Source organism: Delphinus delphis, chromosome 1 (assembly GCF_949987515.2).
Source record: "Delphinus delphis chromosome 1, mDelDel1.2, whole genome shotgun sequence".
Taxonomy (NCBI): Eukaryota; Metazoa; Chordata; class Mammalia; order Artiodactyla; family Delphinidae; genus Delphinus; species Delphinus delphis.
The window spans coordinates 67,993,804-68,009,805 of NC_082683.1; positions in this window are offsets into that span (position 1 = coordinate 67,993,804).

The window sequence follows — 16,002 nt, forward strand, 5'->3', positions numbered from 1 at the left end:
CAAAGATTGAGAAGATGCAAGAAATGTTTAACAAAGACCTAGAAGAATTAAAGAACAAACACCAAGAAGAACTAAAGAACAAGAAAACAGAGATGAACAATACAATAACTGAAATGAAAAATACACTAGAAGGAATTAATAGCAGAATAACTGAGGCAGAAGAACAGATAAGTGACATGGAAGACAGAATGGTGGAATTCACTGCCACAGAACAGAATAAAGAAAAACGAATGAAAAGAAATGAAGACAGCCTAAGAGACTTCTGGGACAACATTAAACACACCAACATTCACTTTGTAGGGGTCCCAGAAAGAGAAGAGAGAGAGAGAAAGGACCTGAGAAAATATTTGAAGAGATTATAGTCGAAAACTTCCCTAACAGGTGAAAGGAAATAGCCACCCAAGTCCAGGAAGTACAGAGAGTCCCAGGCAGGATAAACCCAAGGAGAAACACACCGAGACACATAGTAATCAAATTGACAAAAATTAAAGACAAAGTTTTAAAAGCAACAAGGGAATAATTACAAATAACATACAAGGGAACTCCCATAAGGATAAAAACTGATTTCTCAGCAGAAACTCTACACCAGAAGGGAGTGACACAATATATTTAAAGTGATGAAAGGGAAGAACCTACAACCAAGATTACTCTACCCAGCAAGGATTTCATTCAGATTTGATGGAGAAATCAAAAGCTTTACAGACAAGCAAAAGCTAAAAGAATTCAGCACCACTAAACCAGCTCTACAACAAATGCTAAAGGAACTTCTCTAGGCAGAAAACACAAGAGAAGGAAAGTACTTACAATAACAAACCCGGAACAATTAAGAAAATGGTCAGAGGAACATACAAATTGATAACTACCTTAAAAGTTAAAGGATTAAATGCTCCAACCAAAACACACAAGCTCACTGAATGGGTACAAAAACAAGACCCATATATATGCTGTCTACAAGAGATCCACTTCAGACCTAGGGACACATACAGACTGAAAGTGAGGGGATGGAAAAAGATATTCCATGCAAATGGAAATCAAAAGAAAGCTGGAGTAGCAATACTCATATCAGATAAAATAGACTTTAAAATAAAGAATGTTACAAGAGACAAGGAAAGACACTACATAATGATCAAGGGATCAATCCAAGAAGAAGATATAGCAAGTATAAATATATATGCACTCAACATAGGAGCACCTCAATACATAAGGAAAATGCTAACAGCTATAGAAGAGGAAATCAACAGTAACAAAATAATAGTGGGGGACTTTAACACCTTACACCAATGGACAGATCATTCAAAATGAAAATTAATAAGGAATCAGAAGCTTTAAATGACACAATAGACCAGATAGATTAATTGATATTTATAGGACATTCTGTCCCAAAACACCAGATTACATTTTCTTCTCAAGTGCACACAGAACATTCTCCAGGATAGATCACATCGTGGGTCACAAACAAGCCTCAGTAAATTTAAGAAAATTGAAATCATATTAAGCATCTTTTCCAACCACAATGCTATGATATTAGAAATCAGTTACAGGGAAAAAAACAAAAACCACAAACACATGGAGGCTAAACAATACGTTACTAAATAACCAAGAGATCACTGAAGAAATCAAAGATGAAATCAAAGAGGAATACCTAGAGACAAATGACTAGGAAAACACAATGATCCAAAACCTATGGGATGCAGCAAAAGCAGTTCTAAGAAGGAAGTTTATAGGAATACAATCCTACCTCAAGAAACAAGAAACATCTCAAATAAACAATCTAACCTTACACCTAAAGGAACTAGAGAAAGAAAAAACAAAACCCAAAGTTAGTAGAAGGAAAGAAATCATAAAGATAGAACAGAAATAAAGGAAATAGAAACAAAGCAAACAATAGCAAAGATCAATAAAGCTAAGAGCTGGTTCTTTGAGAAGATAAACAAAATTGACAAACCTCTAGCCAGATTCATTAAGAAAAAGAGGGATAGGACTCAAATCAATAAACTTAGAAATGAAAAAGGAGAAGTTACAATGGGCATTGTAGAAATACAAAGCACCATAAGAGACTACTACAAGCAACTCTATGCCAATAAAATGGACAACCTGAAAGAAATGGACAAATTCTTAGAAAGGTATAACCTTCCAAGACTGAACCAGGAAGAAATAGAAAATATGAACAGACAAATCATAGGTAATGAAATTGAAGCTGTGATTAAAAATCTTCCAACAAACAAAAGTCCAGGACCAGATGGCTTCACAGGTGAATTCTATCAAACATTTAGAGGAGAGCTGGGGCCCATCCTTCTCAAACTCTTCCAAAAAATTGCAGAGGAAGGAACATTCCCAAACTCATTCTATGAGGCTACCATCACCCTGATACCAAAATCAGACAGAGGTACTACAAAAACAGAAAATTTCAGACCAATAACATGGATGAATATAGATGCAAAAATTCTCAACAAAATACTAGCAAACAGAATCCAACAACACATTAAAAGGATCATATACCATGATCAAGTGGAATTTATCCCAGGGATGCAAGCATTCTTCAGTATATGCAAATCAATGAATGTGATATGTCATAAAAAAACTGAAGAATAAAAACCATATGATCATCTCAATAGCTGCAGAAAAAGCTTTTGACAAAATTCAACACCAATTTATGATTAAAACTCTCCAGAGAGTGGGCACAGAGGGAACCTACCTCAACATAATAAAGGCCATATACGACAAACCAACAGCAAACATCATTCTCAATGGTGAAAAATTGAAAACATTTCCTCTAAGATCAGGAACAAGACAAGGATGTCCACTATCACCACTATTATTCAACATAGTTTTGGAAGTCCTAGCCATAGCAATCAGAGAAGAAAAAGAAATGAAAAGAATACAAATTGGAAAAGAAGAAGTAAAAGTGTCACTGTTTGCAGATGACATGATACTATACATAGAGAATCCTAAAGATGCCACCAGAAAACTATTAGAGCTAATCAATGAATCTGGTAAAGTTGCAGGATAAATAATTTATGCACAGAAATCTCTTGCATTCCTATACACTAATAGTGAAAGATCAGAAAGAGAAATTGAGGAAACAATCCCATTCACCATTGCAACAGAAAGAATAAAATACCTAGGAATAAACCTACCTAAGGAGGTAAAAAACCTGTACTCAGAATATAAGACACTGATGAAAGAAATGAAAGATGACACAAACAGCTGGAGAGATATACCATGTTCTTGGTTGGTAAAATCAATATTATGAAAATGACTATACTACCCAAAGCAATCTAAAGATTTAATGCAATCCCTATCAAACTATCAAGGGCATCTTTTACAGAACTAGAACAAAAAGTCTTAAAATTTGTATGGAGACACAAAAGACCCTGAATAGCCAAAGCAATCTTGAGGGAAAAAATCGGAGCTGGAGGAATCAGAATCCCTGACTTCAGACTATACTACAAAGCTACAGTAGTACAAAACTGTACTACAAAATGCCAGTAGTATATGGTACTGGCACAAAAACAGAAATATAAATCAATGGTACAGGATAGAAAGCCCAGAGATAAACCCACACACATAAGGTCACCTAATTTATGACAAAGGAGGCAAGAACATACAGTGGAGAAAAGACAGCCTCTTCAATAAGTGGTGCTGGAACAACTGGACAGCTACATGTAAAAGAAAATTAGAACACTCCACAAGACCATACACAAAAATAAACTCCAAATGGATTAAAGACCTAAATGTAAGCCCAGACACTATAAAACTCTTAGAGAAAAACATAGGAAGAACACTCTATGACATAAATCACAGCAACATCTTTTTTGACACACCTCCTAGAGTAATGGAAATAAAAACAAAAATAAACAAATGGGACCTAATGAAATTTAAAAGCTTTTACAAAGCAAAGGAAACTATAAACAAAACAAAAAGACAACACTCAGAATGGGAGAAAATGTTTGCAAACGATTCAACGGACAGAGGATTACTCTCCAAATATATAAACAGCTCATACAGCTTAATATTAAAAAAAATAAACAACCCAATCCAAAAATGGGCAGAAGACCTAAATAGACATTTCTCCAAAGAAGACATACAGATTCTTTTTGGGTTTTTATGGAGGCTTCATTACATAGGCATGATTGATTAAATCATTGACCATTGGTGATTGAACTCAAACTTCAGCCCTTCAACTCCCGGGGTGGGTTGGGGGAGATGGACTAAAAATCCAATCCTCTAGTCATACAGTTGGGTACTCTGCTGAGCAGTCCCCATCCTTAGGTGCTTTCCAAAAGACATCTCATCAGCATAACAAAAGATACCTTTATTGTTCTCACCACAGGACATTTCAAGGGTTTTAGGAGCTCTGTGCCAGAAACGGGGACAAAGACAAAATATATATTTCTACTATAAATCACAATATCACATTATGTTAGAAAAGATACAGATTTGCTCTAGAGGAGAGAAGAGGTATCCTACATACAAAGTACCTAGGTGGAAATCCACCACAGAGTTGACACACTGTTGAAAATTATAATTAAGATATGAATAAGAGAATCATAAAAGAACTACCATTTTGAAATTATATTAAGGGACTATCTGAGCAGACAGAAAAAAGTGATTAATGTGCCTCTAATTCAAAATATAAGATTGACATTAGGTTTGGTATCTTAATTCATGAGCACTTTGTCAAGAGTCAAGACATACACTGGAAGTCTTCTTAGGCTAAACCAAGAACATCTAATGAGGAATGTATGACTTGTGTTGCTGACAGTTTCATTTTCCAGTAGGTATGAGAACTGACCTGGTAAATGGTAGCTTTAACAAGAACTGCATGACAAACTGACCCTGTCAATCTTAGTGTCTTTTCATGCCCAGATCTCTGGGTTCATAAGATAAACTTTAGCTATAGGAGAACTGAATGTTTGAAGACACATCAAATAAGATAACACATGTAAAACACTTAGTATAAGGTTTTAGATAAATACTAAATTACTTCTTAGAGCTCCAGTGTATAGCAGTGTACAATAGAATGTCAATGTTTCTAGATCTTTGACTTTTAAGAAAGTCAAAGTATTTTGTATTTAACAAGACAAAATAATTTCCTAATTTATTAAATATAAAATATTTTGTTTAAATGTCAATTTATTTGAAAGTTAATAAAGATAGACTTTTAAAATAGGTTTATTGGTTCCTTCTTTCTTTCCTTCCTTCTTTCCTTCAATTTCCTTCTCTTGAACTTTATATATTTTTCTATTGTTGTGTCTATATTTTCCAGCTGAGTTTTAAAACATTTCATATATGAAGCTATCAAACCTTTATGAAAATATTAATTTGCAAACATTTTGAGAGTTTGTCATTTTCCTGAAAATTTTGTTTATATGACATTTTCTGAGGTACAGAGGTTTTCATTTTTAAGTATGCAATTTACTTTCTTTATGATTTCTGCCTTTGGTGCCATGCTTAGGAAGGCCTGCCTCTCCCTTATTTTTTTTCTTTTTCAATTTTTAATCTTTTGGCAAATATTTGTCTATGGAAGTGTAATGCTTGTGGGTGTTATAGAAAGCAGAATTTCTTAACTATCTTTTTGTTTTTAACATCTTTGTCAAGGAAAGTGAAACTTAGACTAGAAATATGAAATGTTCACTGGAGAGAGAAAACGGATTTTCAGGAAGAGTGAAGAAACTGGTTAAGTGACTTTTAGTGGTTTTTTTCTTTCCTTTCCTTTCTTTTTCCTTTTTCCTCTTTCTTTATTTCTTTCCTTGATGAATTAGGCCCTAGTATTCTGAGACAACCAGCCAAACAAACTGAAAATCCCCCCTTATTTTAGTTTTCTTTGAGTAATCTTTGAGGTACTAGAGCAGATAGAATGGCAATGAATAAACATGGTTTTAATTTTCAAAGGGGCAGAGGGAGAATTTGTGGGTGTTAGATGATCAGTTTTGTTCTAATCTCAGGAAAATTTCTAGAATGTGTCATTAAAAGAGGCTTGTTGTGACCTCTAGGAACCAGTGTGCATTCACAAAACTAGCTCATTTTGTGTAACAGGCTTATATTAATGCTTTCTTTTTTATAAAAAAGTAGAATAGAGAAATGGTGTGTTTCTCACAACATTTTTATAGACATGTAGGAGAAATGTGACTTGGATGTTTGTTCAACTAGATGAATGTGTAACTAACAGACTATACCCAAAGTAACTGTAAGTGGATTGATTTGAGCTCAAGGGAAATAGTGGCAAAATTCTTCTACTGGTTTTAAACTGTTCAAATTTTGTCAGTGACCTCAGAATATGTATTTGATAGAAATTGAATTTGCATTAGATAAGTGGTAGGAAGGAATGTATTGTGTGAAAGAATTAACACAAAAATATAAACAAGATCTATTAAGATGATATTTGATGAAAATCAGTGGAAGTTTTGTATTTTTTTCACTAAATAAATTACACAACTGTTAGATAAGGAAATATGACAAAAATGACTTAGCAGATGTCAGTAACTTCTATGTGAATCAACATATGGGCGCCAAGAAAGCCAACTCTGTTAATCATTGTATCAGGAAAATTATAGTGTCCAGAATAAGGGAAGAAGTAGTCGTGCCTTGCTTAATATTGGCCAAATTGCACCTAACATGGTGTGGTGCCAAGTATTAAATAGAGATTGATGCATAGTAAGAGGGAAAATGACCAGGATGGGAGAAATAGAAACCATGCCTCACCATCATGGCTGAAGCCACATGAAAAGAGAAGACACATAGGAGAGTTGTTCTCAGACATCTGAAGAGTTATTAGGTGGTGAATGTAGAATTAGGTCCAATAGTGGACCTACTAAGATGATAGGTTTCAGCTCAACATAATGAAGAATTCTAGAGCTCCTCTGAATGGGAGAAGTGACTATTTAAGAACGGGCTACACAATTACTCAGCCGGTAATGTTACAGAAGAATGAATAGTTTGTCGAGCTGACCCTTTTAAATCTGAGATTCCAATAATGAACTTTTCAGTTTTTCCAACACACAAAAGCATTGGGAGGCATTCCTTAAGCTTTCTGGCTTTATCTAATAAGAAGGCAGGTGCATTTACAGCATACATGACAGGTCACCTTGGGCAGGGGACTCTAAGTAAACTATCCAGAGCAGGTCCCTGGAACCAGCCCATGCTGCCCAGATCTTTGGGTCACAAGGTAAACTTTAGCTGTTTGTGACAGCATTCATTTGGAAACATAACAGATAGAGGCCAATAGTTAAGTTTTGCAAATTAGTGCAAGTATGGCAAGTGTGGAAAAATAGCTTGAAGGAACAAGTTTATATTCTGAAATACCTGGATTAACTGCAGCCTGAAACAATCTTAATTTCTGTTTATGGTTTTAATGACTACAGCTTTATCATTCAAGTTATAAAATCATTTCAATTATCTTAGTTTCTTGAACAAAAACACATATATTTTGGTGCCTTCCATTTTTAAAATTGAATCCATAATGACTAAGGAAAATCATTGCTAGTTTATATTGGCCTCCTAAGATCACTGTATCGGGGAAGGGTGGATGGAACATGGCTTATCTTTCATGATTATTCTTATGCACAGAATAACACTACATATGGGGGTGATGGTAAGTACAAAAGATGACAGCATCACGGGAGGAATAAAGAAAAGCTAGCAGTGCTTCTCTTCCTGTTTTGGTGCGGAGAAGAATAGGTAGGAGTCATCATTACAATTTGAGACTTAAGGATAATTTGTGAGGACTGAATGAAATAATGTATAAAGCACAAAACCTAACAAATGCCTGGCACACAGGAAGCATTCAGTAAGTGATGGCCATTATTAGGATCTGATTGTTGCTATGTAACCGTATGGTGTAGGATCAGAGCTCCTTAGGATGACTTGGCTGTTTGAGGGGGTTCTCTTATTCAGAGAGCACAAAGTGACTGGATTAGGGCTCAAGCCTGAACAATTTTTTGAGAAGTGGGAACAATTCTCCCATCAGGGTTCTCTAATCCCCATCTGCCCTGCCAGTCCAATCCTTCCGGTCCCTACCCTTTGGAAACTCGTAGACTAGTGGTGCAAACAACTATCCACACTTGTAACATCACGTATGGGTGATATCTCTCCAGGCTCAATTACTTAACAAAGTTTTCCTCCCTGCTTGCATTTTCATGCTGCAGCATTTACATTGCCAGTATAATTAGAGAAAGGAGTGGTGTTATGGGTTGAATTATGTTCCCAAAGTCCTAACCCTTGCACCTGTGAGTGTGATCTTATTTGGGAATGGGATGTTTCAGGTATAGTTAGGTTAAAATGAGGTTGTACTGGGTTAGGGTGGGCCCTAATCCAATATGATTGGTGTCTTTTTAAGAAGAGGAAAATTCAGACACAGACAGACACAGAGATGACGGCCATGTGAAGACGGAGGCAGAAATTGGAGTTGTGTTGCCACAAGCAATGCCTGTGGCGAGAAATGCCTGGAACTACTACAAACTGGAGGAATGATCCTGTAGAGCTTTCAGAGGGAGCATGACCCTGCTGACACTTTGATTTTGGATTTCTAGCCTCAAGAATCATGAGAGAATTAGTATCTTCTGTTTTAAAGCTACCAAGTTTGTGATATTTGTTAAAGCGGCCCTAGGAAACTGATACAGGTAAGAAATACAAAATATCCAGAGAAGAAATGGATAGAAATAGAATTTCATAATTAATTTAAAAAATGAGTATTAAGGCTGAAGGTGGTTTTTAAAATTATTATTACTTTTTAAAAACATCTTTATTGGAGTATAATTGCTTTACAATGGTGTGTTAGTTTCTGCTTTATAACAAAGTGAATCAGCTATACGTATACATATATCCCCATATCCCCTCCCTCTTGTGTCTCCCTCCCACCCTCCCTATCCCATCCCTCTATGTGGACACAAAGCACCGAGGTGATCTCCCTGTGCTATGTGGCTGCTTCCCACAGCTATCTATAAAATTATTATTACTTTTGAAGCCTAATAGGTACTGCTTGTGGATGAGGAAAGCTTTAATTTTCAGGTAGGATAATAGAACGACTGTGACTCTTGGCATTTGAATTTTGGATTCTCTTGCATTAGAACGATTGCTCCAGTGAGACTAATAACAAGGCCTATGTGCTTCAGAAGTAGGCTAGAGCTTCTTGTTGAGGCTCAGCTGTCTGATTTTCCCAAACGTTTTTGGTGATGGCTTATTGACGTGTGGAAAGGTATGAAGGCCTATGAATGAAAGGTGGAGGGGCAAACTCACGAGAACGTTCACCCGTTGTAGTTGGTTGCAGAAGAGACATCATCAGGAGTGGAGAGCAAGCCTGATTTGCAGCTACAGAGAATTGTAGTACTTCAATTCCAGATGGCAGACCTCACATTTCTCTTGCTTTTAGCTGGCAATCGAGCTAAGCCACTGTGACATTGTGTTTGGGTTGAAATCCAATTACTGATGTTTTGCTCTACTTTGCAAATTCTAGTTAATGGCCTAGAATCAGTCTTGGAAACAACCTGAGAAAATATCTAGTGCAATGTCAGAAAACTGAGGCCAAGGAGATGAGGTCAAGTTTATGTTGTCACATTGCTGAGTTTAGAAACTGTTCTCTTAGCTTTCAGTGCAAGCTTTATCCATTATTCAGTGGCCCCTACTTTTCATTCATGATTACAAAGCCTTTATATTCTGTCAGTTAACCAATTATCATGTTGTATGGACACAAATGTGAAAATGCATCTTTTTTGGGGGAAAATTTTATTATGACATATGCATGATATTAAATATTATTAATTATGATTGAAATTAAATATGTGAAAATTAGTACTAACTGTATCACTATTTTTATGACCTCTTACACTATCATAAATAAAATTGCATATAAAATCACTAAGTATGGTTGTGTTTGGTATCCAGTAGGTGGTCAAAATGCATTGATTGAATCTGAATGTTGTGGTCAAATTTGTTATTTGTTTTACTTTCTTCTTCTTATAAATGGTAAATTTCATAGTATCTATTGGGCTGATATGCAGACTTCCTTAATGATGATAAACAAACAGTAAAATTTATTGACGCTTTGGTGTGCGGTAGGCACCAAGTAAATGCTTAACATACGATGCCTCATTTAGTACTAATCACAATGTGATGTAGAGATATGATAAACATTTGTGTTTGTAGAAGGATGTAACGGAGGTTTACAGAAGTTAAATAATTTTCCCAACACCTAAGAGAATGTAAGTGAGGTATCGAGAATGTGAACCAATGCTATACCCCAGATTTCTTGATGGTACCCATTCTACCATATTGCCTCCTGTGGACCAAAAATATATATGAGTTATACATACATTAAAATTTTTCTTTCTTTAAGGTTAGCATGTAATGGGTTTGAATTAAAATTTTTACTACTGAGAAGTGACCCTTAGGAATAAGTTGATATGGTTCTTAAGTCATTTCATTCCTAATTCACTTTCTAATAAAGTCATTTTCAAAGATTCTTCATTTAGTTTCACACACGCATACCCATGTACACACATATACATATCTATCCCAAACAAACTTTAAAGTCTTTTCTCTTTTTTTGATTCTTGTGAAGATAACCTTTATGGCATATACATTTTTTCTACTAAATGTCAAGAACTTAATTTGATAAAATTATATATATCATTAAAATAAATATATTTGTTAACTTGTGGGTCAATAACCATGTAATTTAAAAAAGTTTTATAATTAACACATATATTTGATAGTATAGAAGGCTAACAAAGGTTTTTAAAATGATATCCTAAAAATGAAGACAAGTTTTACACATTCAGAGTCAGACATTAAGATAGTACTATGCATAAAACATTTTTATAGGCTCCTTATCGTATTCAAGTGTATATTCACCTATCATAAAACAAAATAACAGCTACATTAAAATGTGTTTTGTGGGCAAAGACGTGATAAAAAAAATTGTTGTGCCTTTCCATTCATCTTAATGACTGCTATTGCCAACATAATCTAGTGATTAGAAACTGGTCTTTATGATGGTCAGGAGAAACATTTTGTTTGAAAAAATAGTTGTTTTGGGATCTGCAAATAGACACAGTTTTCATGTGTATGTTACTTAAGAGGGCTTGGGCAAACATTTTTTGGGGGAGTGTCCCACAAAAATTTTGGAGTGTCCCTTTGGAGAGCGAAACCTGCCAATCTTACTTTCTGGTTTTTATATGAAATCTGAATGCAAGTAAAACCACTTTAATCCCTGCATTTTTTGGTTTTGGTTTTCTGTGATGAACAGCTCTGTGTCGTTTCATCAAAAACTTGCCAAACTTATTAGGGGAAACTTCCTCTTTCATGTAACTTTTTTCACACATTTTTTTTTTTTTTTTTTTTTGCGTTACGCGGGCCTTTCACTGTTGTGGCCTCTCCCGTTGTGGAGCACAGGCTCCGGACGCGCAGGCTCAGCGGCCATGGCTCACGGGCCCAGCCGCTCCGCGGCATGTGGGATCTTCCTGGACCGGGGCACGAGCCCGTGTCCCCTGCATCGGCAGGCGGACTCTCAACCACTGCTCCACCAGGGAAGCCCCTTTTTTTTCATTAACCGCAACAGCAAGTACATTAGCAAGTTCTGTTGGCTCTACCTACTGCAGATACAGAATTATTTCATTTCTCTCCATCTCCAACCACCATCCTTTCCAGCCTGGATCACTGTGACTGCATTCTCACTAGCCTCCCTGCTTCCATACTCGATGCCCTACAATCCATTCTCTAGGATAGGTTTTTGTACTACAAATCAGTATTTCGCCACATATATCATCCCCATCCTCCCTACACATACACAACCCACTCACACCCACACAATACCCTGGCTTAAAACCCTCAAGTGCCTAATTACAGCAATTAGAATAAAATCCAAATTTTCCCCAATTTAGAAGGCCTAGTGATTGTTCTTATCAAAGGGACAGTGAGGGGTGTGCCCCTCTGCTAGTTTCCCTGGTAACTAATGAGCCCACCTGACATCAGTTCCCCTATAACTGGTAATCTCCCCTTCCCCCAACCCCCACCCCCCAGCAAAGACTGCCACCATGTCCTTCCCGCCTTCCCCCGCACACGGTTGGGTGTCTTTCCAGGATCTTGCTTCAGACGTGTAAGACCCCTCTATCCATGAAACCACTGATGTCTCTGTTGCTGACTCTGGGCTCTTTCTTCTGTCTTGAAGCTAGGCAAGCACAGGCCTTGTAGGCCTGCAGGGTGCAGCCCAACCCCTACTTAGTCTACTCTTGCCTACTTTCCCAACCTCATCTCATGCCACCTTCCTCTTTGTCAGTTACCCAACCACAGTAAATTGAGTTTTTCTTGAAACACCGAGCTCTTTCTACCCCCTGACTCTTGCCCTCAGTTCTCTCTGCCTGGAATGCTTTCCTTGCTCATCCTTCGACAGTTGGCTCCTTATCATCCAGCTCTCAGTTCAAACATCATCTCCTCAGAGAGACCTTCCTTGTAGAGTTGCCAGATTTAGCAAAACTACAGGTCTTTAATAAACGGGAGAGGCCAAGCAGTGAGAGGCCCGCGTACCGCAAAAAAAAAAAAAAAAAAAAGAGAGAGAACTCCACCTCCACTTAGCATGAAAGCCCACGGCCCAGTGTCTGGCACTTATAAGCTCTGAATAAATGTCAGTTTTATTGGGCTTATTGTATATGGGGAATTAAAGTTATTTATAGTAAAATCCATAATAGAAATGCCACGGACTTACTAAGATCTTTCAGCAATTTTAAGTTAAGAGAAATTCTCTATGTAACCTCATCCTGTAGTCTCAAATTTCTAAGGCCTTAAGGCAAATTCATAAAGTAATATATTTCAAGGTACAACGGCTGATTATTTACTCTATCTTTCTGAGCAGTGATTCTCAACCACGGAGCAATAACATCAGATTTTGTGGTGAGATGCATGTATGGCTTGAAAAGTACCTAAAAGTACCTAGATTTACACCTGAAAATGAAAAGGAAACCTGTTGCTTTAATAACACAAATTACAAAAAAACAGAATCTTGGTTGGTTTGGATATAGAGAAGTCACAGTGATTCTCAATTAGGGTATTCTCTCCCAAGGGGGACAATATCACAACTTTTGGGGACAAAAATGTTTAGTTAGCTGTGCTCCAAGAGGGAGTTCAAGGCATTCCTACCTTGCTTTCCAAGATAGAGAAGCTCTGGCCTGGCCAAGGGCAAAATGGAGTTACCAAGGTCATATCATGGGTCTTTAATACAAGGGTGTACAATACAGTCAAAGGTCTTTCTTTTTCATGATTCATTCTGCTGCCTTTCCTGTCTTCCATGCCTTTGGTGTATAGGGAGCCTACAGAGTCATCCTGCTTTGGATGATAGAGTGAAGTCTTGGGGAGAAGGGTGCTTTCTGTTTTCCTGTCTTTTCTTAACATTAGAGCAAAAAGGTCCTAATAGCCAAGAACTACCAAATATGGCTAAGGGTAAAGGTGTCATGGGCCAGGTTACTAAAGGTTTACTTTTAGTCTAGATATTATTCTAAATGGGTCAGAGAGATTCTTGAAGCCCACAAGGCACAGCTTAGCTCAACAAAGAAAAGGAGCTGATAGTAATTTGGAGTTGAAATCTTAGCTAAAATAGAGCATCCATTTACCTAGAAAGTCATTAAGTAGTTTGTAAAGCAGACTGTAGGATTTAGAGTCTGTCCTGGTTTTGAGTCCCAGCTCAGTCACATTTAACTGGGGCATTGAACAACTTTCCCAGCTCTCTGAGCCTTAGTTTGGTCATTTATAAAATGGTAATAATGATGAGGATCCTCAGGATTGCTGAGAGAATTCATTGAGAAAATGAGTGTGAAGGCTCTTAGCACAGCTGTGTCTGCTCCGTATTGGGCACTCAATAAATTGTTGCTATTATTATTATTATAACTTGGCTGAGTTCCTAGTTGAAGTTCTTTCTTGGTGTCATAAGAAAATGAGACTTTCAGAAGTTGACTGGAAGAAAAGATTTCATAAATAAGTTTGGGGTAACATATCTTATAGGAAATACACAGATGGGAAAAAGAAATAGGAACCTCAGTCCAAAGATGTACCTTAGGGAGACTTTCTATGGGAGTGACTCTCCTGGGTCACATTCCATGGTTGATGGAGGGAGTACTAGAAACACAACTTTAGGTTAGAATCAAGAATTTCAACAACATATCTGCTTTGTTTGTAAGCCGTCTTGTGAGCTTAAGAATGAGCATAAAGTGACCTCAGGGGACAGATCTGTTACTTTAAAGGAAGAAATACAAAAGTTGTATATTTGAATGTCAAGACATTTGATACTGTTTGTATTTTAAGATCCTGGAGAGTACTAGAAGACCTCACTGTAATATTTAGTACACTTTTTCAGTGGAGTGGCCCTTTGAGAATTGTAGCAGAAAGTACCAGGTGCCTACTAAAAGTTGTTCCACTTCTAGTATCAGGACACAGAGCAGCACAGCTACTGTGTTTTCCAGCCTGTGGTTAGGCTGGGTCATGTGACCATGCTGACTCCAGTGGGATCTGAACAGAAGTCATGTGTGATACTTCCAAGCCTGGCCCATAAAATATTTCACAAATGCTCCTCCATGGGCTTTCCCATGGCATCCCATGGGATGGCAACATCCAGAGCAACTATGGGAATCTTACGTTGAAGGCAGCAGTGCTTCTGAAAGCCGAGGTCCCTGAATGACTGGATGGAAAATGCCTAACACGTTCCTGATCTTTCCAGCATGTCATCCTGAACTTGAATGAGAAAACAAACAAGAAACAGTGACAAAAATTCCACTGTGGTTGAATTATTATATTCTAGGTTTATTTGTTTGTACTTTCACGTACTATAAACTTTTGGTCAAAATGTTGTGTTAAGTTCGTTCTTTGGAATTCACTATCTGCTCCAAATATATAACAAAGATAGAGAAAACATATTTAAAATATTAAAAAAATACAGACCTTGAAGCAAAATAGGCAGAAATGAAAAAGAAGAACAGGTGAATATGGAAAAGAACAAACTGGGAATCTTGGAAATAAAAAATGTAATTATTGAAATAAAAATCCAACACAGAGGGTAAAGTCTACATTGGTCTTAACTGTCAAGAGAATAAATGGTTTGGAACACAACACTGAGGAATTCCACCAGAACACAGCACAGAGAAACGATGAGTTATAAAAATATAAAAAGCAGTTTAAGAGAAATGAAAGTTAGATTGAGTAGCTTCAACATACATCTAATAGAAGTCAACAGTGAAAGCAAAATTTGCTAAAAATATGTGAATAAATGAAATTAATTAATGACTGTGAAAATAATACAATAAGAAATAATAAGAAGAATATGAAAAGAAGCTCTAAATAATAATAAGATGGGGCTTCCCTGGTGGCGCAGTGGTTGAGAGTCCGCCTGCCGATGCAGGGGACACGGGTTTGTGCCCCGGTCCGGGAAGATCCCACACGCCGCAGAGCGGCTTGGGCCAGTGAGCCATGGCTGCTGGGCCTGCGCGTCCGGAGCCTGTGCCCCGCAACGGGAGAGGCCACAACAGTGAGAGGCCCGCGTACCGAAAAAAAAAAAAAGATGATGAAAGAGGAGTCCAGTGGGTAGTCACATCATGTTAAGCTCTTGTTTAAGTGCTAGTCAGAGATACTAAATGAGTCTAATTTTAAATGAACATTTATAGTGAAGTATTAATTAAGGTAACTTTAGCTGTGGAAAATCAGTGGTTCAACACAATCTATTTCTTGATAACCTATATTCCAATTGGGGCAGTGATAGTTCATAGGATATCTCTGTTCCATATTATCATTCAACAAAGCAGACTCATAAATGCTTTATCTTCAACACAGGCTTTCAGAAATTTCCCTAGGGCATTGACATATAACTGGCAAGGAGTGGGGGTGGGGGGAGATGGAGGTTCTAATGGACTGAGCTCAGGAGTGGCACTCCTCACTTCTACACACATTCCACCAACTTGGCTAGCGCTCAGTCCAGTAGTCCTACCTTCCCAACTTCAGGGGAGGCTGGCAAAGATAGTTGAGCTG